The sequence below is a fragment of the Gavia stellata genome, chromosome 7, assembly GCF_030936135.1.
Source record: "Gavia stellata isolate bGavSte3 chromosome 7, bGavSte3.hap2, whole genome shotgun sequence".
NCBI lineage: Eukaryota > Metazoa > Chordata > Aves > Gaviiformes > Gaviidae > Gavia > Gavia stellata.
The window spans coordinates 17974001-18000789 of NC_082600.1; the positions used below are offsets into that span (position 1 = coordinate 17974001).

The following is a 26789-nucleotide window of genomic DNA, read 5'->3' on the forward strand; positions in this document are numbered from 1 at the left end:
TAAACAATGTTTAACAGGCTGAAAACAGTTCAAATTTAAGACACATCATTTTAAGGTCAAGAACAAAAGGCAAGAAGACAGAGCATAAAAACAATCACCATTTCCTATATTTTTTAATATAGGTTATCTTTTTCTCTGGGTATCTACCTTACTTTAGGAATACAGGAAATTACTAATCCAATACTGCATTTTTTTTAAATATTGCATTTTTTTAAATACAGTGTGTATTCCAACTGAGAAAATGTATCAGTATTTTTGCAGTGTTTTAATCCTCTGTTAAGACTACTACTGATGTAAAATGAAGCTAATGTCATTTCCTTAAAAAGTATTAGGAATCAATTTTCTGGCTAGTTACCATATACACCACTCTCTATTTTTAACTATTGTCTGTATACACAAGAATGTTGACAAGTTTTGACAGGGCAAAGCTACACCAAGGCCCTTTTTAATGCCATTCAAAACCAGCAAGGATGAATGAGAGTACAGATTTCCAGACTGATTTTAATATCAGCATCCCTGCAATCTTATTTGGTAAACATCTATGAGCTCTCTCAATAAAAACACATCTCCCAGTAACATCTAAACTCAGAGAAAGGACAGTATTCTGTCAACTACTGAAAATGGACTTAAATTAATGATTAATAACTGACCTATTTACAGCTTGCAATATTTTTGCATTATTCAAAACCATTTTATTATCTAATTTAAAGCCATATTAAAGCCTTTCATGTTTATCGCAGATTTCTCTGAGTATCACACACTAATTCCAACAAAGCTTCAAAGCAGAACTGAGAAATCTAGAGCTCCCAGAGTGGAAAAGGGTCACAGGGTAGATGAGGCCCACAACTTCTTACAATACAACTTGCGAGGAAAAGATGCATACCTTTGTATTATCCAGCAATAATGCAAAAGATCAAGGTAACTTGGAGAAGCTATTTAACTGAAAATTTTATTAATGTTGTATCAAGATGGAAGAAATCCTAACTGCTAAAAATTGCAACCAAAATGCAACCTTTATCCATCATAATTTTTAAAGAAAAGGGGAGTATTTCCCTTTAAACCAGAAATGCTTAGTATCTGGCTTGCTGCCAATTAAGAATGTGAAGCAGGAGGCATTTCAACACCTACACAGCCTGTAATTTTCCAACTGCGGAAGATTTTTCTTCTATTTCTACCAAAGAAGCTGCACCATAGATTTTCTTTAAATATTAAATACTTCAGGATTATAGTGAATTATTGCTAAATGCTCAGATTTAGACATTTTTGTACTAATAAATATATTAAATGCTAAGTCTTTTCTTCAGAGTCACAGTAAGCTTAAGGTAATGAAGGTGCTATTCCTTTATTAACAGTGCGAACTGTAAAAGAACCTCAACAGAGCCCTATACTTAGAAGCAATTTAGCTCAACCTCTTTTGTTCTAGCAAAATCCACATAGATAATATCATTTACATGTAAAACTTCAGGACTTATCTTCTGAGTTCATCCTACAGGAAATCCCAGTGACTTTAAAACGCTGGGAATCCTCAGCCAGGGGGGAAAGCTCTCATGCCTGAACGCTTCTGTCCTAATACTCACTGCCTCTGCAACACCAGTTGTTCTGTGTCAGCCAGCAGTACCAGAGCTGGTCTAGCCACAAGGCTCATTGAAGAGCTGGTGCTTCTCAAGTGTAAGCGTAGCACTAAGCCTCTCCCTCTAGCCCCTGCATTTTTTTACTTGTTTTTTCTGTCCTCATAAAATGAAGTCTACATTATATTTGGGACTGCCTTGAGTCTGGAGCAAATCCTCCTAGAAACCATTTATAAACATACAAAGGACAAAAAAAGTGACAATGACTGGGAGTAGTCAGCCTGGATTTGTGAGGGGGAAATCATACCTGACCAACCAACTTGACAGCCTTCTACAGTGAGACAACTGGCTTGGATGGTGGAAGTTGTTTATCTTATTTTAGCAAGGCTTTTGACATCAATATCCTCATAGATAAATTGATGAAGTACAAGCTAGATAAATGGAAAGTGATGCGGACTGAAAACTGGCTGAACTATCGAGCTTAAAGGGTTGTGATCAGTGGCAAGGCAGCCAGCTGGAAGCCAGCCAGGAGTGGTTTACCTCAGGGGTCTACACTGGGGGCAATACTGTTTAACGTCTTCATTAATGACCTGAACGATGGGACAGAGTGCACCCTCAGCTAGTGTGCAGATGACACAAAACTGGGAGGAGGGGTTGGTAGACCAGATGGTTGTGTTGCCTCAACAAGCTGGAGAAACAAACCAACAGGGATCTTAGGAAGTTCAACAACAGGAAATGCAAGTCCTGCAGATGTGGAGGAATAACCCCATGCACCAGTACAGGCTGGGGGCCAGCCTACTGCAAAGCAGCTTGGCAGGAAAGGACCTGGAGGGTCCAATGGACACCAAGCTGACCAGAAGCCAGCAATGCGTCTTTGTGGCAAAGGCGGCTGACAGCATCCTGGGCTGCACTAGGAAAAGCATCACCAGCAGCTCAAGGGAGGCAATTATTCTTCTCTATTCAGCACAAGAAACTCATGGACAGACAGCAGTGAGTCCTTCGAAGAGCCACTAAAATGATTAAAGGATTGCAGCATCTAATATTTGAACAGAAGCTTAAACAACAGGGATTTTTAGTCTCAGGAAAAGAAGGCTTGGGGTCCTTATTTAATATGTATAAAATCTGATGTGATGCAGTAAAGAAGACTGAGGCAGATTCTTCCCAGTGGTGCCCAGTGACAGGACGAGAGGCAATGGGGACAAATTCAATACACAGGAAATTGCACTTAAACATTAAAAGAAAGTTCTTCTATGTCAGAGTGCTCAAACATTGGAACGAGTTGCCCAGACAGGTGGTAGGGTCTCCATCCTTAGGATTCAAAATCCTGAGTTCAGGACAAGACCTTGAATATATTGTTCTAATTGACACTGCTTTGAGCAGGGAGGACAACTAGATGATCTCCAGAGGTCCCTTCCCACCACAACTATACTATGATTTTATGATTATATTCAGGATAGGTGTTTCCAGGTTTGCAAACTTTCAGCAAGCTCAGGGCAGACAGTAAGATTTCTTATATTTAAAATAACTAACTACTTAAAATGGATGCTTAAAAATTCAATTTGAGTTTAATTTTTAAAGCTTTTTTAAAAACAGATTCTGCAAAATAAGAACAAAAAACTTTAAAAAGTCCCTGGATACTCAGTTAGGAACATTTGTATCTGGAAAGGGAATGAAGGACTACAGCTCCTTCTACAGCATGAAGAAAGAAGATTAGTCACTGAATGCTGTCCAAGAGAATGTTACCACAAAGGATTTTGAAAAAGAGAAGATAGATGTTTACATCTCTCTCCTTCATTTGCACTAGCATGCAAAACATGATGACAGGAGCAGAATACAGCATTGTAAAGAAGACCGAGGTGCAGTGTTTACCCAAGCTGTAACTAAAGCACTGTGTTTATGAACTGACTTTTCTTTAACACTGTGGCTAGCTGTATCAGTTCAGAAAAAAGGATTTGTAAATAGCCATTGTTCAATCAACCACTGAAGTCTGTGCTTTGCATAACTTAGTTTTACAAAGCTAGAAGTTCTGATGGATGGCTGCACTTTCTCATTCTGATCTTCTACTTCAGATGTATGTGCCCGTGGTTATTTTACAGCACATCTGAATAAAATCTACATGATCTATATATTAAAAAAGAAGAAATGAATCTGAACTTAGCACATATGTGAACATACACCACTACACATGAAACTTCTAGTGCAGTTAAAGTAAGAATGGAAAACCCAGATTTAGCTGCACAGTAGTTTTGTATTCATAGTAACCTTGTTTACCAGCATCAGTTTGGTCAACTGAAGTGTCTTATTTCTGTTTGCTTGCTGAACAACTGTCAAAGAGAGAAAGGATTTTTAATTCATACAAATACTCCTTCCTGTTCCTGAGCCAAAACATATTTACTATAATGACACAATAACTTCATTCTTCCTAATACCATCAGTTTCTGTGAGTTTAGACACTAATTACTATGAGGAAACATTAAGCTTTTCTCCCTTGAATTTTAGAGAAAAGTTTCAAGAATATAAAAAGTGCCTCAAAGGAACACATTTTTCCTCTAAAATATTGCCCTAGTATCAACATTACTATCACTTAGAAGATGTTTCCTCTTTCTTAGATGACTTATAAGACATATTGCATTTTGTATGGTCTCTGGGTACAGTTCATCTTGGTGCTTTTTATTTTCAGTCTAAATTTGAAAAGTAAAACCAGTCTTTTCACTCCAAGATCAAGATAACACAATCACCAATTCCTAGGTAATGTAACAAAAACAAGCTAGTAGCTGATACTATTTTTCCCTCTGCCCAGTCCTCATTCACTGACACAGAATTTATGATTTTCACTTTCAACAAGATTTGTCATTTTACAGCATGCATTATATAACATAAGAAGTCTTCTGAAAAGGACAAGGTCTGTAATTTTTCTACACAGAAAGTGAAAAAAAAAAAAATCCCAGATGCTAACAAAGTTCTAGAAGGGTAAATTACTTCTGCTGACCTAAATTTATCTTATAGTTTAATTTAGATGCAGGATCTCTTTTCATTCTCCAGTCTTATTTTTTGTATCACTATATTTCCTCCACAGAGTTAACTAATCACAGAATCACAGAATCATTAAGGTTGGAAAAGACCTGTAAGATCATCAAGTCCAACCATCAAGCCAACACCACCATGCCCACTAAACCATGTCCCAAAGTACCACGTCTACACGTATTTTGAACACCCAGTGATAGTGACTCCAGCACCTTCCTGGGCAGCCTGTTCCAATACTTGAAAGAAATTTTTCCTAATATCCAGTCTAAAACTCCCCTGGCGCAACTTGCAGCCATTTCCTCTTGTCCTATCACTTGTCACTTGGGAGAAGAGACCAACACCCACTATTTGTGGCATGAAAGAGATGAACACTTCAAAAGACCTAACAAATACTAAAATCTACTTAGAGTCTTCTTCAACTCAAGGGTCTTATAAGTGTGGGGCATTATACACAACAGATCCAAAAGCTCCCAATTTATTACTTATCTGTGTCTTTCTATCATGCATTCTCGTCCTTTCTGACCATAACATATTTCATCTTGTATCAATTCCATATTTTTTTTCATAGCAACTCTAATCTAATAGTTGTGGAAGTTGTTGAGAATCTTCTCAGAAATATTTAAAAGTTCTTGATCCAGAAAGCAGTATCTGTATGTTTCAACCTCTCCTTTAGAAAATGGACTCGCAGATCTAAAAAAATTATCTAATTTTTCAAGATTTATTCACTGCTGTAACAGAAGATATCACTTCCCTTCACCTCAACCCTTACTATGAGTCTCTTCAATCATTTAAAACCGAACTATGCTATACTAATTCCATTAGGAATTCCTCTGCATAACATTAGGAAAAGCACATCAAAGGTTAGGAAAGCAACTGTTACTGGTCTATTTGTCTATATCTGCATTGCTTCATAAAAAAGCCTTTTCTGTATAAGCAAGAGTTTGTTCTGTATTGAAGATGATGGTAAAAGCCTGAAATAACCACAACCTTCTAAGACTTAAAGTACAAGTAGGACTTTTAAGACATTTTCCAAAAAATTAAAACTTTTTAGAATAGGCCTATAAGATCCAGAACAATAAATCTAAGTTGCTGCATCAACCACCGTAAAATAGACAAATGGTACATAAAACATACTTTGTACATGAGTTGACCATCCATTTTCCAAATCACACAAACTACATCAAAAGAAAATGGAAATGTAAAAGACCAGTAGAGACATTGTAAAGAATGCTGAGTACAGAATGAATGAAAGTACAGTGTATGAGTACAGTGAATGAATTAAAAGCTACACGGAAAAGAAAAACAAAAAAGGGTAAAGAGAGTGAGCCCAAGGATTTGAAGCTATTGCTTACAGCATTTTGCCCCATATCTATAGAGATATCGTAAGTAGATAGATATCATAGATGACAATATAAGCTGTGCTAATGTTTGAATTTGAAAAATATGGGAGTAAAATTGTGAGCACTGAAAACTATATCTGAAATTTTAGAAACTCTTTTGAAGCTTTAGCTGTAGAAACAGTTCTTTTTTCCCAACCAAGAAAATCTGACTGTGACCTCAGAATGACTTCAAACAGTTAACAATAAATTTCTACCAAATTATTGCTGTCATACTCAAAGGGCTTGATGACTCAAAAGAAAAAAAATAATTAGAAAATGAACACAAAACTGTGAACTTCCTCATATAATCTAGCTTTTGGACAGCTCAGAAGTGGGAAGCCTTGTTTGTTCGCCTTCTGTTCATTATTCAAATATTTTCAAGTAGTATTGGACATCTACTTCAGACTGATGCGGTTACATGCATCAGCAATACAATGTCAAACATCTAACTCTAGTGTTGTTTTCTCATCCATCAGAAGCAACCATAGATCAAAGGCAGCTTTCTGAAGTAAACATGCAAATAACTAAAAATTACTTCAATTCCAAGCTGTTGCTTATTCACGTTCTGTCAAACAAAAAAGTGCTTTACTTGATTCATGTTCACTTTGGAAAGTAGGATGAAATTCAGCACTTAAATGAGGAAAGAGTCAGAGTCATGTCTCGCAGAAATCTATGAGATTAGTTCCATTGGTAGCATATATCTTGAAATGGACAGATAATCAAAACAGATAATACAATAACATAATAAACGAATTGAAGTGATGACGTAAGTCTTGCAAATTTCCAGCTCTCTAGCAGAGTAATATCAAACAGTAGATAAAAATGAGTATTATATATACAGATAATTCATCCGTATTTACATTCCTGTTAAAATCATTATGAGGATACCATCAGAATCCTCCTGCCTACCCAATCAGGTTTAGGTAATTATAATCCACATGACGTTCCCTACCTTCAAAATCACTACAATGATCTTAAACAGCCTTTTGTTAGACTATTTTTTCCTCACATACTCATATTTTAACTTATTTCTAATGGTACAATTATCCCAAAAAGAGTTTGACATTCTGCAATGGAAAGAATAAATAAAGCATTTACCAGTAATTCCACCCACATTTACTAAAATTAGTTCAGAGTCATCTATGGAAGAAAAGAATAGCTCTTTCCTTTGAATGCGTGTCAAATATGCTCAACTGCGATAGATCCTTCACAGCATACTAATGTTAACCACCAGAATATCACTTATCTATTTACTATGTTAGTATCAATATCCTTCTATGGAAGCAAAAGTAACATGGAAAAAGAAAAATTACAGTAATAGGCAACCATTGATACAATACCATCTGCACACTGCTTTGCCGTCCCGCCCTTTGGTTTGTTTATTACTGAAAATGAACAGAATTAACTGATCACTAAAAGGTGTGCAACAGTAAATTTTTAGTCTAAACTCATTGTGCAATATTAACACAATGTATTATTTTCATGAATAATACTTTTATTAGGTATCTGATATGGCATGCATGCAAATGGATATCTACAGGTAGAATTTACCTTAAAAACAGCACACAATGCTTAAAATATCAATGTTATTTCAGTGCATCCAGAACTCCAAAGTTCTGTACGAGCATCACAGGGCCAACATAGTCTTTACAGGTGTCACACAAACCATCTCAACTGGTATTCAGTGTGCACTCTCCTGAAGATAATAAGCTTAAGGCAAACCCTCAGTCATAGGGATGATGGCAAAGAAAAAGAAAATAAGATTTATGCACTTGCAAGGGAAGGAATAGCATTTGGGGAAAAACAAAATCAGTCTTCCATATGTTGGACTCAAAAAGGGGGAGCAACAGAATAAAAAAAATACCTAGTACTTGCATCCTTCACCAAAAAGCACGTAAAGTTAGGTCATTTGAGGTGTTCATGACTCACAAGTACTAAAATCTACTTAGAATCTTCTTCAACTCATGGGTCTTACAGCTGTGAGGCATTATACACAATAGATCCCAAAGCTGTCACTTTCCAATCATTCATTTAAAAAAAAATAATAATCCTCTTCATTTAATCAGGAAGATGAGGCACTGGAAAGGTAAGTACTCAAAGCCTTCAGAATTGGCAATAAATAAGTAAGATACAAAGATCTGGATATTAATTTTATTGATCTATCTACTCTCCAACACATTGCTTTGAAATAGATGGGATGGTTTAAGTGATCAAAGCACAAGTGTATTCATCTGCCCTTAAGAGCTGATTTTTCCATACCAGTATGCACCTGATAATTTATTACAAACTCATGGTGCAAGTATTTTCTTCGTGTGAAATACAACAGGCATGCAAGGTTCAAAAGAAGTTACAAGTAACCCTTAAAATGCACTTACAGTTGGCCTTACATGGTGATATGAATAAGAGGAAATAGACATACTCTTGGGTTAAAACCTGTACTAAAGAAGCAGGTTAATTTTAAGTAGTTGTCATCCTTTTCTCCATTGATTTAGTTGTTAGCACTTGATGCAGCTGTAAAAACCAAAAATAAAAATAAATCTTGCCCTGAAGACTATACCCTAAATAACTTCTAGCTCCCAAAATGGCAGAAAAATATGTACCCTAATCCTGAGCTTTTAAATGAAACTACATAAAGGATATTAACTGTTTATAACAGAAGAATTTTGGTGCAAGCAGCCATCAGGCTGTGACTCATGTTTTGCTATTTAATATGGACATAAATCCTCCTCCTCAAAATGCTCAGTTACGATTTCAGCAGTGAAAATGGCATCTTTTCTGTTTCTTCCTTTAAAGCCAGCATTTTTCTCTCTAGGCCTGCACAACAATGTAATATTACCATGTAAATATGTATATTAAAGCAGATGCCCTTCACATTTCTCTTTTACATTTACGTATGTTTATTCTGTCAGAGAAAATACAATCAATTCATATTCACAACCAAAACATAGATAGCATTTTTAAAGCATTTCTTTACTGTCCCTAGTCTAGCCTTCTCAATATACTCTTGGTGACAGAAGTTACCAAGCAATTCCAGTAGGTGGGAAAAAAAGAAAAAAAAAAAGAAAAGAAATAAAAAAGAGAGGATACACTACTTTGGAAAGTCAGATCACAAGCTGGTCAGCTGCACTTCTCATGCAGCACAGGCAAACAGTAAATCATCCCATTTTGCAGACATAACCCCTTGCAAGCAAAATGTATTAGTATTATTACCAAGTGCAACAGCGCATCTCCTACTGTGCCGCTCTGTTTATATCAATCGAGTTATCAATACTTTGACCCAGCTTGAATCCAACTTTCTTGCTCTTCTCCAACTAGTAAAAAGAAGCGTGTTGGAGTTATACAGGCAGCTTTGAACAACTTCTATTTAAACGTAGTATAAACTGATGGCTCCAGTGCTTAATGTTGTTCTTTGGTGTTCAACAATAGTCATGAAGGGGAAAAGCTAACTGATACCTACCCAGATTAATTCACTGTTTTTACTTCAAGAAATGTGAACTCAAAGCTTTTTACTAGGGGCATAACTGACAATTTGTACACAAAACTATTCTCATAAGCAAAAAAACAGGGATTCCAAGATTTTCTGCTTATACCCTTCCCCATGCTCCTGGACTGCCACAGAAAACCCTGTGGCAACTTTTGCAATTTTATTCAAAGTTACAGTGCATTGCTGTTTAAAAAAAATAAAAACAAATTATATCATTCTGATTTAAGATACACTGGGGAAAGAAAAAAAAAAATCCTATGGGTTTTTTTTCCACAATCAAGTGGAATATTTAACTTTAAAAACCTATGAGAAAATGCCTTAGGAAAAAATGTCTCTATTGATTTCTTTGCAAAGCCAGGCGAATTCTCTTAAAACTGTATGAGTATTGAAAAATAGATAAGGACAAGAAGAATGGATAGATGACTCTTTTTCTTTCCCCTTTAGAAAGAATGTAAGACTACGCTCTTTGAGGCTTCAGTCTTTCTTCATCGTTATACATTATTTGGTGATGTTGGTTACCTTTATTTAGATAATCTTACAGAAAATGTAAGTTTAAAAAAAAAGTCTGAAGACCTACAAATATCTTCCTGGCTACTGTAAGTAGATAAAGTCAATAGAACAAGACTGCTAGTTATTATATTCAGCTTGGGTTCATACACACTTAAAATGATGCAATTCCATTCATATCAGTTCATCTATCCTGCTCACACACAGCCTGAATCTGACTTTCTTATGCTATAGTGAATTTAAGAACAGGAAAGTAGGAATTTCAGAGAAACACTGGGACTAAAATCACACTGAAGCATGTTTCTGTAAACAAAGAGTGTGTAATTTTGGAATTATACAGTGACTAAGAAGTATTGTCTATCCATAGAAAGGTGTAGGTATCTAAATACTAATCCATTAGTATGTAAGAGGTAGATGGGCAAGATGTTTCCAACAATAGTTAACAAGTTCAAGAAAGCATAGCAATTCCCCTTGGTCCTGCTGTGAATTGATACGACTGACAAGGAATGACTCAGCTAATCTGAACATCAGAGTTGTACACATTCTCAGAAGCCACAGCCACGCAACAACATGAAATAAAGAAAACTGCTTCTGAAACAACCACTACCATGATACTGAGGAATATATCCAGAACCTGATATTTTTATTCCTTAACATTAACCCCTCATAGGGTAATGCTTTGCAAAAAGAAACATGGAAAAACATTTATTTGAATGCAAAAGAAGCTAAAAGGTAGGGTTTAAGTAACAATACCTGCATCATCAAGAGTCCATTCAAATAATAGCATGGATATGAAACACCTGGTACATTTTCCTGCTTGTATAAAAGTATCAGCCAGAGGCAATAAAGCATGCCTCTAACAGACGTAGCTAAGAGATCTAGCAGAAGTTTCCAAGTGGTTCTTTGTCTTTTTTCTCATTCTGTTTTATTATGACTCATAAAGCAGAAAGACATTTTTCTTCCATAGACAGGGGTGTTCATCTGATAGGCTACAGGGAATTAAGATAGCCATATAAAACTAGTTTTAACAGGCTGAGACATGAGAGTTAGAGAACCCTTATTTTCAAAGCCTGCAAAGGATATTATTATTGTTCAGACTGGAAAGACCAATACACAATCTAATCTAGGAAGGTAATTATACATCACGGGGCAGGGAAGAGGCAGGAATCAAGATATAAGAATACCAGTGACATGTTAATTCTCAACGTGTGAGTTTTGAGAACTCAGTTACGTAGCACTCCCATCACTATCACATTCAAATTAAAAGATTCTTGCTACTTTTGCATCACTAGCCTATCTTTAAAAATCTTCCTCTGAGGACATAACTCTGTCTTTGGCTAGAGATGCCACTTGTGGCATCAGTTTTGGAATCTGAAGCGACATTCTTTTTCAGCTACAGAATCCTATAATTGTGTATAATTTAAACAGTTGGTTTTTTAGCTGTAATACGGGTTTTGCCAGACTACAGCAATAGAAATCCTCACTATAGAAATCACTTCCAATTTCCTTTTTAGTTTGCCTTCAAGACCTAAAGAGAAATTTTCTTACACAAAAAGCTGCCGCTGAAAGATTAAATAAGACACCCTTACCAAAGTAGGGGAACTTCTCAATGAATAATGGAGACCTCCTTGAATTGCTTAGTCTCAAGAACTGTCTATATTCCCAACCTGTTTTCCCAGTGTAAGAATTTCTGTTTAAGTGATGAAATAATCCTTGTTTCTTTCCTGCAACAATAAGCTTTGAGCTCTGAGACTTGACAAAGATCCAGTGTAACTTTACCACAGTGTTGACATTTAGACTACCAGCTGGTGGAACAAAGACAAAAACTTTAATATTACTAAAGTTAACTCTAAAAATAGCTAAATAAAACAGTTCTACAAGTATACCCCAGAGAACAGGATTAATATTAAATCTCAATGAAGCTATTTCTTGTCTCATTCCAAATTATTCCTATCATAGCATATCAGCTGAGGCACAGACACAGGACCAAGCCTGCAGTCCTAGTTCCTGAAGTCCTTAAATTTTAATCAGAATTTCACCTCAGTAAAACAACTTCCCTTCACACAAAGTTTACAAAGTGCAGCAATGTGAACCAACACATAATAGAGTGTTACCTGCCTTGCTTTGTGGAGATTCAGAGGAGTATCTGAAAGAGCTCTGAACATAAAAATACGTGGCATATCAGCACTAAGAATCATTATTCTGAAGAATCTCAGAGTACTCAGATTTTTCAGACAGGTAACGGTGCATGCTACTATCCTGATACTCACAAAACTGAAATGTCTACTACTGCTTTTAGGGGAAGAGTAGCTGGACCAGTACTAACTGCTGCTGCTTCTCTCTGTCAGCAACAAGTGAAGTAGAGTCAGCGTGCAGGGCCATGGAAGCATCACACCATGACATGTGAAGGGCTCCCTATGCCTACAACAAAGCAGTCCTCCAAACACCAGGAGTTTGCAAGAAAATCAGCTAGATACTTGTTTCAGTCACTAGCATATGACAGTCATATCACAGGGCATCATCGTGTGAAAGTGTTCTCGAGAAGACTTGCCATAAATGGACAGCTTGACCTACTCTTTGAGGAGTTTGTACCTTTGATACATTCTAACACAAAACATTACATTTTCCTATCTACAACTTCAAGCAGTTTCTGTTGGATGCATCTCCAGGTCCTGACATAAACTAGTGCAATGCTATTATCTCTTGCCAAATCAGGCAAAGGATACAAATATAAATTAGTAATATTGAGCAAGCATGAGGATAAAAGCTCCTTACAAGCACAAGCTGTTGTTATAAACATTCGGAGCTTTCTAAGGAAGGTGATATAAAGGAGAATTATTATACTTACACATTAATTATATGCCATCTCAAAATGAACTGTGCAGCTGTTAAAGTTATTTCTTAAATGCCAGTGCTCATCTAAACAAAAACAAACCAAACTCATTTCTTAAATGCCAGTGCTCATCTAAACAAAAACAAAACAAACTCAGTCTCCTGCTGGGCAACATGCTATTCCTGTATAGGATTTGTCATGTAGAAAGAAAGAAACATTGTAAATATTTAGTTGGATATTCCTATGCAGATCTTATCTAGGAGAGCAAGATAAGGTTTGCCAGGGCAACAGAACAATTTTTAGAAGTTAAGAAAACCCACAGTTCTTTCAGCTGTGTTTACTATTAAAAAAGGCATCCACACAGCTACCTAGTTTCTCCTTGCTATGTCATGCACAAAGATGCTCTGAAACATAAACATAATTGACGTCTCTAGGGGAGAATTTGACAATGCATAAGGAAGAGCTACCACTGATCTCACTCACCGCAGCTCTCATCTAGACTTCCAGAAGTCCATTTAATGTCAAAGGGCTCATTAAATACACTACAGCTGATACGTCATACTCTCTCATCATACTCTCATACTTGACTTCACAGATTCAAAGTATAGATTCAAGATTAGCATAAACTGAACTAAATCTGTTCTGCTATTAATGGGAGAGTGATCTACCAGCTGTGACATCTTCTCTGCTCATGCTCCCGCTTATAGTAGCACAAGCAGTCATGTAGTTGCACATTTTGTTAGAAGCAAGTACCTGAAAAATGTTAGAATTAGTATCAGTTCCCTAATCTGACCAAGACTGCATGGCTGCAATAGCATCAGTGCTGTTGTACAAAAGGTATCAGAAACACGCAGTCATGTAAGGAAAGGAGAGAAGAGCTACTCTTTCTAATATAGGAATAGCTTCATTCAACTTAATTTGACTGTGAAACTGTATACCAGGAAACCTTAGCTTTATGAATACCATAAGCCAGCCAAACATCATGCTAAGTCTCAAAGCCATTTGACCCACTCCCAAGCCCTCCTCCCATGCTGCTGCACACTTCTCTTGTGCTGGCACAGGGCTTTTTTCAGGTGCACAAAGTCCTGGATCACATCATTGATCTGTTTTAAAACTAACCATTATTTTCATGGTTTGCGTCAGATAAATTCCCCAATGCGTTGTGCAGGCACAAGGGCAAATGTAGCACAAACACTAGAATAGGGAGAGGACTGGCACTACCATCTTCCTACACTGACTGTGGCCTGAGAAAGAAAACTGAAACGAAGAATTTTCTCTCTTTTTTTTTTTTTTTTTTTTTTTTGATGTTTCCTAGAGCACTAGATTAACTCTGCTCTGTGTATTTGCAGCTCGTTCTTCAGCTGTAGTTTCAACTCGGCAAATACGATCAACAGAAGTATTTGCACAAATCTAAATTTTAATAAAAGTATGTGACAGCATCATTTCAGAAGACTACAGGTACAACTTTCACTTTAAGGTGAAAGAATCAATTCCATATACATTAATTTATTTGCATAACAGAGTCAAGGTCAAGCAACTAATTTATCCGTCCAACTAAGTGAATCAGGAATTAAACTTTTATAAGATTTAAGTAATTTACAAAATAAAAGACACTATTGAAGAAATACTTTTTATATTAGTATTTACAGCTTGCCAGTTTCGTTGGAGAATTATTTTCCAACATGCTTAGCATGACAGCTGGATCTTTCAGTATACTATGTATGCATCCAAATCATAAATTCAGAAGATGTATAACTGTAAAGTAGCCAGTTTTCACGATTATGTAACAAAAAAAAATTGACACAATGTTTATATTAGAAAATCAGCTCCTAAAGTTACATTTAAATGAAAGCTTTCATTTAAATTCACAGGTGAGTTGCCTGCACCTACAGAGAAAAGAAAATCTCCAAAACTAATATGATGAAGACTAAAAACTAAAAGGAAAATAAAATCAAAAAATCTTTTAAATAGTAGTGGCTTTGACACTCACAATTAACAACATACACTGTATAAAAAGATGTTTAGAATTTGAGAATACTCTAGCTAATCAAAGATGGCTACAACAAAGTACAATATGTGTTTTAAGACATGCTAAGATTACAGGCATGGAATTTTTTCCAATCTAGATAAAGTATCTACTGTGTCTTTAAAAATTGTGTTAAATGTTTTGGAGGGGGGTTGTGTTGTTTGCTAAACTGAGAGATAGGATCATTCCAAAACCGAAGCACAGTATGTTCCCAAAAGGGTGAATAATTCAATCTTCCACCTTGATAATTTTTCCACCTCATTATTACCCTGTTATTTTGAGGATGACAGAAATGTCAAGGCCTGGAAGCTTTAACACTAAGCAGGCACATATAAACAAAAAGTAGCTGAATACAAAATAATACACCACACACAATGTAAAACCCCTAGGGAAATCTATCAGAAAAGTCCTCAGAAAACAAACCACGCTACAGTGTGCATGCCAGTAAGCATCCTTGTATCCAAACCAGATTCACATCAGGCAAAGAATACATATTTTGCTATTGGCTGTATGCCATAAAAGGGTAAGCTACAGTAAGACAAATAAAAAAGTAATAACATCAATCAAACATCAGCAAACATGGAAACTAAGACTACAGGCAAAGTTCATAGCAGGAATAAAAATCATTGTCGCTGAGCTGCTTATTGCCGCTGTCCTGGTAGAGGTCACGATGCCCTGAAGTGGAATGTGAACTATTCAGTTGCTTTGGTGCGGTCTGGCAGCTTGTCTTAACCTGCTGATGGTTTTACGATAAGCCATCAATCTTGACACCGACATGGTTGAGATGCACATAGCTATTTTGCTCTTGTTGTTCTTCTGTTGGGCCAGCAATATCCAAAATACAGTCATAATACAATGCTTCAGTGATTCCAGTTAGACCCTCCAGAAACCCCCAAGCACACAGGCTGAAGCTCTAAAATATAGCTCCTAGACTCTCAGATGCCTCTCCCTCTTTAGGTACCTAAATCCAATTGATTTCCATGGCAAGTTCATAAACATCCCTGACAACCTGGTCTAAGGAAGCCCAGTTCCTCAACCAGAATCAAGGTTAATTGAGATTACAGCAAATGACAGTGCAATTTGCTACTGCATTCTTATTAAATTAGAACTTGCTCAGTCTAATTGCAGAATGTTACCTAATTAGAACTGAGTACTCTGGGCAACAATGATCTAAAGCTGAAGTTCACCCATGTTTATGTCATATTAAAGTGACTCTGGCCACCAGGAGAGCTACTGAGTCCTTTCCTTTTGCTTGCACAACTGTTTCTATATCCACATGATGAGCCAAATCAAGGAGTTGATTAAGCTGAAAACTAATCTGACTAAAAATTATCACCTTTAGCTAGATCATCTTGTCAATCTACCTCATTACATAGTTATCTGAAGAATAGTACTGGCAGAAAAGGGGAGACTGAAAGCAAAGTCATCCCCTAAAAATAATAATTAAAAATATATATATAAAAAAATGTGTTAGGATTATAAAAATTACTACTAGCACTTAGAATGTAAAACCAAACTATGATAGGTAACAATAGAAAACCCATTAAAATGAAGCCACATTCCTGTGAAAGTGAGGTTTCAAACAGGATTAATGTGTCAATGTACTCACTATGTGCTAACAACATTTGTAGACATGTATGTATGTCATACAAGAAGACAACAAACAGAAATCTACAAAATCTATGATAATACATCATGGCTAGATACAGACAGACAAGACAAGACATTGTGGAAATGCAAAATAATCATTAGATGGATACGAATAGATACTAGATAAGCAAAACAAGTAACTTCACAATATCAAGTAAAAGAGCATGCCAGAAACTCCATAGTATTACTGGCAAATGAGAAGTAATACAAGAGGTGAAAAAAGAAGAATGAACTGATGAAACTGATGAGAGTTGGAAAATTAATACCTCCTCTTCTACACAGTATGGCAAGAATCAGTCACAGGAAAAAAAAAAACAAATTAAAAAAAAACAACAACAACAAAAAAACCCAAAACAAAAAACAGTATTCAGACACCAAAAACCTCAGACAGTAAAAGGCTATACTATTCTCTCCAACTAGGATGTCAATGCACCTGTTTTAAGACTACAATAGTAAAAGACTTCAGAAGCAGAAATTTAGAAAAAGCCAGTATCTACTAAACATACAACAACTCTGCATATAAGCAGACCAGAGTATCCAAGCTCAAGGGTGGGGAGAAGAAGGTCAGAGCAGGTTTTGGAGGGAAAGGAGAACACAAATGAGAAGAACATGGTTGGGCTTTTTTGCTCAGAATGAAAGCCATTAAAATATGAGGTCTCTTTTTGGACATTCACAGAAAGTAATTAATAAACGTTAGCTTTGCCATATCATACAAAGGTTTCACTCAGTATTAGTCAGCTCCATTGTACTGTACAAGCAACACTAAAGATATCCTCCTCAGTAAATTTTTTGGAGATTTTTATCTCCAACTTGCAGATTAAGGTTACATAAATAAGTGACTATATAAAAGACAATGTGACACAACATTAAGTATTTTGATACTATTTGTTGATATCTAAGGGAAGAGATTTCCTTTTCTATTATTTTTCTTGCATATTTTAATGTATATGGAGATAGCATCATCCTTTCCAAATGAAGCACAACACAGACCTCATTAACAGTTCATTTCAATCTCACCAAAGCAATTTTTATAGTGTGATTTTCAGAAAAGGCAGTGTCTTTTTCGAAAACAACAGAGTCCCACATAAGGGACAACCTGAGGGACAGCAAATAATGCATCTGTGTGAGAAAAAGAGGCATGAAAAAACCAGACTGACATTATTGTCAAACAGGAACAGGCAGGAGTATTGTATTATAATAGATTAAAAAACGCCAGACAAGCCAAAAATACATATCTTTGTACATTATATAAAGGATACTACCTGTGTTACAGGCAGCTTTTCAACTTTGTTTGCTTATACTCCACTCAGTACAGAGAAGGCAGTATACCATTGAACAGCAAAAGCTTCCACTGGATTATTGTATTAACATACTGGACAATCACAGCAAGTGATTGCCTTACAAAAAGATTATCAAGCAGAGGTGAAGCTACCTTTCAGCAATGAGGACAATGCAGAGGCAAAAATGAAAACTTCATCACAAGGAAAAGAATACTATGTCCCCAGAACAGCTGCTCAAGTAGAGAGAAAGCAGATGAAGATGTCAGGAGAAGTTCAAGGCCAGGTTGAAAAGCAATTAGTAAGATGAAAGATACAAAGTGGAACCTTTTACATGTTAACAAGGCAATGATCCAGTAAAGACATTGCTGGAAACATGATCCTTAATTGGGAAAAGAGCAAAGAAATTTGCTGCCACACAGGAAAAAAACCAAAGTCAGCTATGCTGATTGCTGTGAAGTAAAAACCAAAATTGATATGCACCCTTTCAAATGATATGTACCACATGCAAACTGTTTCCTCTGAATTTCCCTAGAGTCAACAGACTGCTCTGATTACAGGAACTATCAGCAAAGCAAGTTTTAAAATTCATTATTTAATAAAGTTCAGCATTAAAAAACAATAAACAACATTCAGTATTAAAAGTAGTATCAGTGGACAAAAATGTGTACCTAAAAATAATGCCATGCACCCCAAAAAGAGAAAATTAAGGCACTGAAAATATGTACGCTAAACATTGAGGACACGCATAGACTAGAAGAGCACGTAAAATAGCAGAATAAGCAAACTGAGAGGGAGCTGCAGCTGGTTCTCCAATTACTAGGTATTGTTTAAAAATGCATATTCAAATCAAAATCCCTCAAAACATTTGTACTTTCAAAGATGACTTACACAGTAGTTGAAAGATCTGTATTTTAAACTATCAAAATTTAAATTATTCAAGTAGCTGCAAATAAATTCTTTAAACAACAAGAAGGAGGTAAAAATGAAAAACCAGAACACAGGGAAGTATTAATATAGTATCTTCTACAGTACTTCCCAAAGACTATAAAACTAATCCCAAGTTTTCTCTTCTGAAAGCCCAGATATATACAGTATTCTCAAACAGCTCAGTTACCAGTCTGTGGTAACTGCTCATGCCTTAGAGTGAATATGAAGTCACTGAATGATTGGTGTTATTAACGTTAACACTCAGGGAATCTTGCAAAATCAACTGCAGGGGTAAAGAAGATGAAGTACAACTCAGTGTTGGTGAGGGCCATATTAGAAACTCAGAAACGAAATGTTTATATGTGTACACAGGCATCCTATTCTATGCATTAAAAAAAATTACAGTACCTATTTTTATCTTGTCTATACGTTTGACGTAGCAGAAAATAAAAAACTACTACTGAAAGACAAAAATAAAAGGAGCGAAGAGTAAAGCACTAAAAAAGCTGTATATAAGCAGGATGGTCAGCAATGTTTCACAGTAATATTTTAGGAAATACCTGAGTAGATAAACAGCCCTTTCAATATCACTGAGTTCTTCATCAACTGTCAATCTTTCTATTTCTTCTGGTGTCTGTCAAGCATGAAATAGAGATTATGAGTTTACAATGCCTTACTATTTCCTCATTTTAATCTTCTTAAAACAAACCCTTCCTCCCCACATCCAGGGATAGTTCCATGAGTAATTTGAATTTAATCCTTGAAATCTCTAGGCAACATTTCAAATTCAATCAAATAAATCTTTCACCAGGTAAAGATGGGATGTAATAGAAGTACAGTTCCATGTCAGACACTATCACTATTAATCACTTAAAATATAAACAAGTCACATATAAATTAATCTAAAGACCTAAATTAATCTGTTTTTTTCCAGCTTAATATTCTTATACTGAAAATACTAAGTCCCTGCTATATAGAAATCAAGATTGTTTATTCCAAAATGACTGAAAACAATTTTTAGTAGCCTGGTGCTGTGAAGAATAAACTGCCTATTCAGTTAGCTGTGCATAAATAAAACAGACACAATTTCAAACGGATTTTAAAGCACCGTTCTATTTCGAAGTATATACCTTCAGGCTCCTGCGTACTGGCCTCTCTATAATAGTTAGTTCCTGCAGGTCTTCTATGTATCCAAATAAATTGCTCTGACTAAAATCCATTTTGGAGAAGAAGATTATTGGATGCATGTAACAACTAAAGCCTTTGGCAACCGACGCTCTCCCCGAGTCTCACATCGCACTGAAGGAGGCAGGACCGACACCGCGCAACACCCCCTCCGAGCGCGCCAGCCGCCTGCCTCCCGCCGCCGGGAGGCCGCCGCCAGCAGCCTCGCCTCAGAGCGTACACTGCGGCAGCGGCCGCCCGCCGCCGCTCGCCCCCGCCGAGCCTCCTGCCGGGAAACTTTCTCCAGCCGCACCGCACCGCTCCGCTCTGCTCCGCTCGGCCCGGGCGGGCAGGGAGCGGGGCCGGCGCCTGCAGCCCCCGGCGCCGGGAGCCCGGTGCAGCCGCTGGTACCTCGGCGGGGGGCCGTGTCGAGCCAAGTTTGCCCTCGTCGCGGGCCGCCCCTGTCCCCAGGGGAGGCGAGGGGGCCAGGATGCCTCCGGGCGCGGGGAGGGGACGGCGGAGCCTCTCCGCGCAGTGCCCGGGCTGCGGGGCTTGCTCCTCACCGACGGGGCAAGGCGCGGAGCGGAGCAGCCCCCCCGCCGCGCTGCCCGGGTGCTGCCTCTGCCCCCCCCCCCCCCCGCCCCGGGAGGAGGGACGGCCGCTGTGGTGCAGTGACGCTCCCCGCCCCCGTCCCGCTCCCGCGGCGCAGTCCCCCAGGCGCCCTCCCCGGCAGCGCGGGGGCGAGCGCCGCGGCACCCGGGCCGCGTCGAGGCAGCGCCGCGGCCCGTACGGCGCCGGCCCCCGCGGTAGGGCCGCCCCAGCACCGCCGAGCCGGTCGCCGGGGCAACGCGGCGCTACAGCGGCCTCCGCGGGGCAAAACAGCTCCCGAGCGCGGCAATATCCGAACGCGCGAGGGGCGCCACCGCCCCCTCAGCGGCCGTTACCTGCGCGCGAGGGCTCGTCCCCGGCCGCCCCTCCCCGGCGGGCCTGACCCCACCGCCCGCCGCCTCACGCATGCCAGCCTGCCCCGCCGGCCTCCCCCTGGCCTGCTGCGGCCGCCCGCGGGGCTCCTCTTCCACAGCTGTGGCCTCCATGGGCGTCCCCTCCCACAGCCACAGCCTCCCTGAAGCTCCTCTTCCACCGCTGCGGCCTCCCTCAGGGGTCTCCTCGTCCGCTGCTACTGTCCCCTCAGCTCGGGTAGCGTCCCTTTCCAGCTGTGCTAGGACACCTTACCAGTGTCCCGCCCCACTATCACAACTATTTCGTAGCAGAATTACACGGAAGAAACCTATAAACGTGCTGATTTTAATGAAAAGTCCAAAGCAGGTTGCTCCCCCAATGAATGCTTTTATATTAATCTAAAAAAAAAAAAAACAAAAACCTTTGACCTCCTTGGCAGTGAGTTGTGAGTCTACACTGAAGGCACCACTTCCACTCTTGATAATTTCTTATTCGTTACCTTTACAGTCCTTTTCTCTGAGTCAGGTTACACACTGCTCATACTTACAATAGAGCAGACTTCAACATGGATATTCTTCCTGATAGGCCTTCAATACTGTAGGATTTCTCGTTCTGGCTCACAGAGTACATTGGGGGTAGAAGGGAGAGTATTTATTTCAAAATAAAGGTATGCCATTTTTACCCCTGATTGATGGACAAATAAGCATGGAAAATTCTATCTTTTTTAAAAATTTAGTAAGACCGTGTCTTTTGGGGTAGGTTAGTGATGCAAAACACACGCAGGACAAGAATCACCACACACAGTTGCGCTTAGCGTTTACTGACCTAAGTAATTCTCCAGGCCTCAAGACAGTGGCCTTTGCAATGATTATATAGAACACAACTAAACAAACACACTCACACCAGGAGTTAACAACCCCTGTAAATATTGTACGAAGGCTTATTTGAGTGGGTGCAACATTTCGCTATTACTGTGAAATGCCCACATGACCCAGTAAGTTTTATTGATAAAGTATAAAAATAATTTCAGAAATTGTTAAGGATTAGATAATACTAAGTAGTATACTGCCCAGAATTTGATTGACTTTTATTTTATGATTGGTAAGTACCTCAGCTTTTATTTAGCAAAAAATAAACATGGTCCTTTGTGTGTTACTTCTCTGTGAACAAATTAGGCCAAATTCTGTGCTCAGTTAAACCAGTAGAACAGTAAAAAATTAAAGCATCCCCGTTAATTTCAAATGTACAACAGAATTACTAGGAGAGAAACCTAATCCAAAGTACATATAAATAATTAAACTGTTATGTAATAGGAAACCAAACCATTTGGAGTTTTCAAGGCATGATGACAAATTAAAATGAGAAATGCTATTTTGAACATCTTCTTTGCATTATCCTTTTAACCAGGGAACATGATCAGACAGCAAATATAACTGAACCTAAGTCCTCTCAGTAGTTAACAAATTAGGTCCGGGGGGGGTGTGGAGTTTTATAAATGGTTCTCAAATTCAGAATCCTGACATGCAGGCTTCTGCCTATGATAAGTATTAGGAAAACATACTGAAAACCCAATCTCAATTAGTTAGGAAAACCCTTTTGCAAGTTCTTTCACAGCCAATTTGTGGTTATTTCACCTTGCAAATAGTTCTCATGAATCTTAAAGATCTTGTGAGACCAAAGACATTTTCTTTTATGTGCCTTGAATTAGGAACTCATTGCAGTTTTCAAATCAGGTATTTCATAACTCAGTTTTAAAGACTGAAGAATGTGGAGTTTAGCTATACAACTATGCTGATTTATCATATTGTGTTTTATATAAATTTTGTAAGCCACTAAAGAAGAGGGTTTTTTATAAACATGTAAACAGCTCCCTTAATGCCTTTAAAAAATCTGTCCTTATAACTCAGTCCAGGAAACACTGTGCAGGAATGACTCCCATTAATTCCAAAAATCAGTAGATATGTCAAAGAGATCTACAAATATCCTGGAAATGTGGAAAAGCAGAATAAAAATAAGATTTTTTTTTCTGTAAATTGATTACTGGACCAAAATAAAGATCACAGAAGGAATTAGCTTGCCCAGATTCAATATAGACATATCTCCTTCTGACCCACATATTTGACAGACAGAAAAAAAAAAACCCCAAAACTTGCGTATTTCATTCCAAAACCACATCTATAAAAATTAATCACCTCTGATAGTAAATCTGTAGGCATATGCTCCCTAAGTGGACTGTCATTCTCATCTGTGATGAAAGTCACGCATGATTTCCCTTCCACTGCTGCTGCTTTCAGCTCCTCCCTTTTCCACTACTCTCTTCTCCCAAATAAAGCTTTACTTTCAACTTCATTCTAACCTTGTCATAGCTATTGTAATAGAATGAAGAGCTATTTTATACTGTTTTTGTGAAATCCAGAGTGAATTGGAACCTCCGTTCTAACAGGAGCTTGTGTAAGCTTGCAAAGCCAAAACAGGCTGATTTTAAATAATCCTTCATTGATGGACACAGCTGCAGAGCACCTGGGAAAATGGTACTCATACCTAGTGCAAGAAGAGAAATAGTGTCATTCATGCCTTCTAAAGCAATAAACTCTAAATGCAATACAGACGAAGATCAAAAAAAGACAAAATAGATGGGAGGAATTTGTACCTGAAGGATTCTTCAGGTACACTGACTTGACCTAACGACTCTTGGTTGAAGGGATTTGTCATGTTGCACAGATGCACAGTTCTCCTTTGCTACCCAGCCATTAGGTGTCTGCCTTCTGGAAATTGCTCTGAAAAGGTTGAGATTCTTACTTTACCTGTTACACATTCCCAAAGAATTAACCTCTAAATCAAATTATTCATAGAAAAGTTGAAAATTTAGGAAGTCTCAACATGTATTGCAATGCCTGAATCAGCTGGAATATGAAGGAACTGGTTTGGGGGATATGGAAGCACATGCCAAGAAATGCTTTCAGACAAAATGTATGCACTCCAGATTAAAAGCCAGAATTTCTTACACAATGGCGAAACCAAAAAAGGAGGAAAAATTCAGCAGAATATTTTTCTATTTTTGGATTATGTTGGGGTGGGGTGGGGGGGAAGGCAATACATTTTGGGTCAACAATGCTTTCTTTCCAGGGTGGTTATTTGGGTTTGTTTTTTTTTTTTTAATTTAGACTACTGAAGAATTTCTATAAAGGTCAAAATTAAATTAAACATTTCATTCTTCATTGCCCCTTTTTTCTGTTAATTTAATATTCCACAAAAATAAATACCCTTTCATAATGTACACTATGTAGATTATGCACTGTGTAATCACAGTTCTGCTCAGGACTCAACACCTAAACTGTGCAGAAGTTCAATTCAGCCTGTTCATCACCACTGAGAGATGGCCAGAGCTGTATCAACTGTTTCACACCATTTCCAAATCAGCAACCTCTGACTGGAATGGTTTGCTTTTTTTTTTTACAGTTCACCAAACCCTTAAAAAATGCAGTTTTAACGTTCTATCTAATGCCTTAGCCTTAACAAAACATTTTATATTCCATTCGTACTCCAAGTAAAAATGTCTTCACGAACAGTGGTTCTTCAGAAAAGCTCCATGTCAAGGCAAACCTGTAAGAACATTAATCTAAAAGAAACACACACAAAAATCTGGGTCTACTTCAGAACAATGCTTGGAATGTAGCATACACAAACCTCAGTAGGAAAAAATATTATTTAGCATATTTTCCATTTTGTTGCTAAGAAACTGTTGCTTCATTTTCCTGTTGTCACTTGCAGAAATTTTCTGATTGTTCTTTTGCCATTTCGGTCATCTTGTTCTAACACCTACCTAATTAAAAGGAGTATAAAGGAGAAAACACTGGAATGTACTCATGCTTTCATCGTCTGTAAACTGGTCTTCCATACTCTCTCCTGTAACTTAGTAGCCTCCAATAAGATGTAAAAAAAAACAGAGAGATTATTTTACAAGAACACAGAAAAGATCCTTAAATTTGTTGTTGTTTTTATGTAATATATAGAATGTGTAAGATTGCAATCACTGCATTCTTCATGTCTTTCTGTAAGAACTAGTAATGTTCTCCTCCTACAGTGTCTGATCTGCTACCCTCTCTCCAAAAGTAGTTAACAGCACATGCACAAAGACAGAATAACAACAGAGCAAATAGAAAGTGCCATTTTTCCTCATATCTTCCAGCTATTTGTAGGATTTTTGACCTGAGAGTAGGATCTAATAGCAAACTACTTCATGAAGTTTAAGTCAATTATTTTCTATTGTAAAAAAAGAACAAATTTTTTTGCTCAGGTTTACTATTTTTTCAATTATCTGCATAAAGCAGAATTTATTTACATTTTAGAAACAGGAACAATAATGGCAAAAATCTCAGTGCCATCAGTATTGCAGTAGGGAGGTCTATACCATATTCTACCAGGAATTTTCTCAACCCTTTACAATGAGCAGGGCAGGGAAAACATCTCTGGAACCAGTATCAGATTAAATGATACTGGGCATGGTACAGGGAGTGGAAGTCGCTCTTTCACACAGTGAAATTGCCAGTGCGGTTCCCAGGGCCAGCCTGCCCTCTCCTAGACAGTTCCCCGGGTTAGCACCAGCCCAGGCACTTCCCTGTAGGCAGTAAGGATGCAAGCACCCTAACTCGGGAGGTTACGAGAGTTTACCAGTACAGAGATGGTCAAGCCACAGCAGTCTGCCTCAGAGCCAAAGGCTGACACTGCTATATTCGTAACACAGAGGCAGCCGATGAGTCCAGTTCCTTGCTATGACAACCATGAGCACTATTTGTCATATGCATGTCAAACTTCATATTAAAACTAACAACTTTTTGCCTTCAAGTATTCTTTACTCATTGGTTGCCATAGAAACTTCAGATTTCCTACCTAAAATTACTGTTGGCCAGTTTACCGAGTTTCTTCTTGTGCCAATGTTGTCCTTTACTTTAAATTGTTCTTCTTTTCCTGGTGTTTAAAGACTGCAGTCATATCTGCTCTTATCCTGGGTTAAGCAAGCTAAGCTCAGCATTTAGTCTTCACTCCTGAAATAGGCTCTTCATTCCCCTGATCACCCCAGCAGTCCCCTTGGCATCTGCTACGGTTTGACTTCACCTCCCTTGAATTAAGGTGATCAGAATATAGTATTTCAAATAAAAATTTCAGGGAAGTAATGCCTCCTGAGAAGAATGAATGTCTGTACAGGAATTAGTTTATCAAATATACTACATTGGCAGCTCACAGTTATCTTGTGATCAATTAATACATGAGGTCATTCCCATCCACAGTGATCTAAAACTAATTAACTCCCATCTTAATAGTATAAATTCTCACTATAAGCCTTAGCTGAATGGTGCTGCACTTTGTATAAGTAAATTCATCCAATTATTCTGGTCCTCAAGGTCCTTTCAATCTGCCTGACACCATAATTCCCCTCTGTATTAATAACTGTGTCATCAGCAAATTTAATACTGTATCACAGTAACTAATGAAATAAGATTAGTCCACAAGACTTTAAGAAACTCCTTGAGTAAACTCCATATACCTGGTAAGTTAAATCTATCGATATACACACCAATGAGCTCCCCCAAATGAAACACGCATTTCCCTTCCTCTTTACCCAAGTCCTGTCACTCAAAGTTCTCTCCTATTCCTTGTTATTAATCATTTCTCAGAAAAAATATTTTAAGGATGTCCAGATAGATGAGACGAACTTTATTTTTCTGCCCAGAAAACCAGTTACCCTATCAAGTGACATGGCCTGATTTCCCATTTCCCCTTGGTTAACCAATACAGCCTTTTATTTCATTTCCTGTTATCTTCACAACTTCATCATTCTTCCCCTTCAAAATACATTCTGAAGTATCTATTGCATCTGACTGCTTTTGCAACCACTGAAAATGTTTCCCTTGTCTTAAATGAAGGTGTCTTTGCTATTCTTCAATCACACAGAAAAATCTTCACCTTGATACATCTGTACATGAAAA

General features: G+C 37.9%; 1 protein-coding gene across 1 annotated transcript in view; it reads right to left on the bottom strand.

Annotated features, from left to right (window-relative positions):
• Window positions 1-19866, bottom strand: part of PPP4R4 (protein phosphatase 4 regulatory subunit 4) — a 72140-nt gene extending 52274 nt beyond the window's left edge. Inside the window, exons 1-2 of the mRNA XM_059819452.1 lie at window positions 19809-19866; window positions 19239-19312 (exon numbers count right to left, since the gene is read on the bottom strand). The gene's annotated coding sequence lies outside the window, so the exon portion shown is untranslated. The remainder of the gene's footprint in view (window positions 1-19238; window positions 19313-19808) is intronic.
• Between the last annotated feature and the right edge of the window lie 6923 nt (window positions 19867-26789).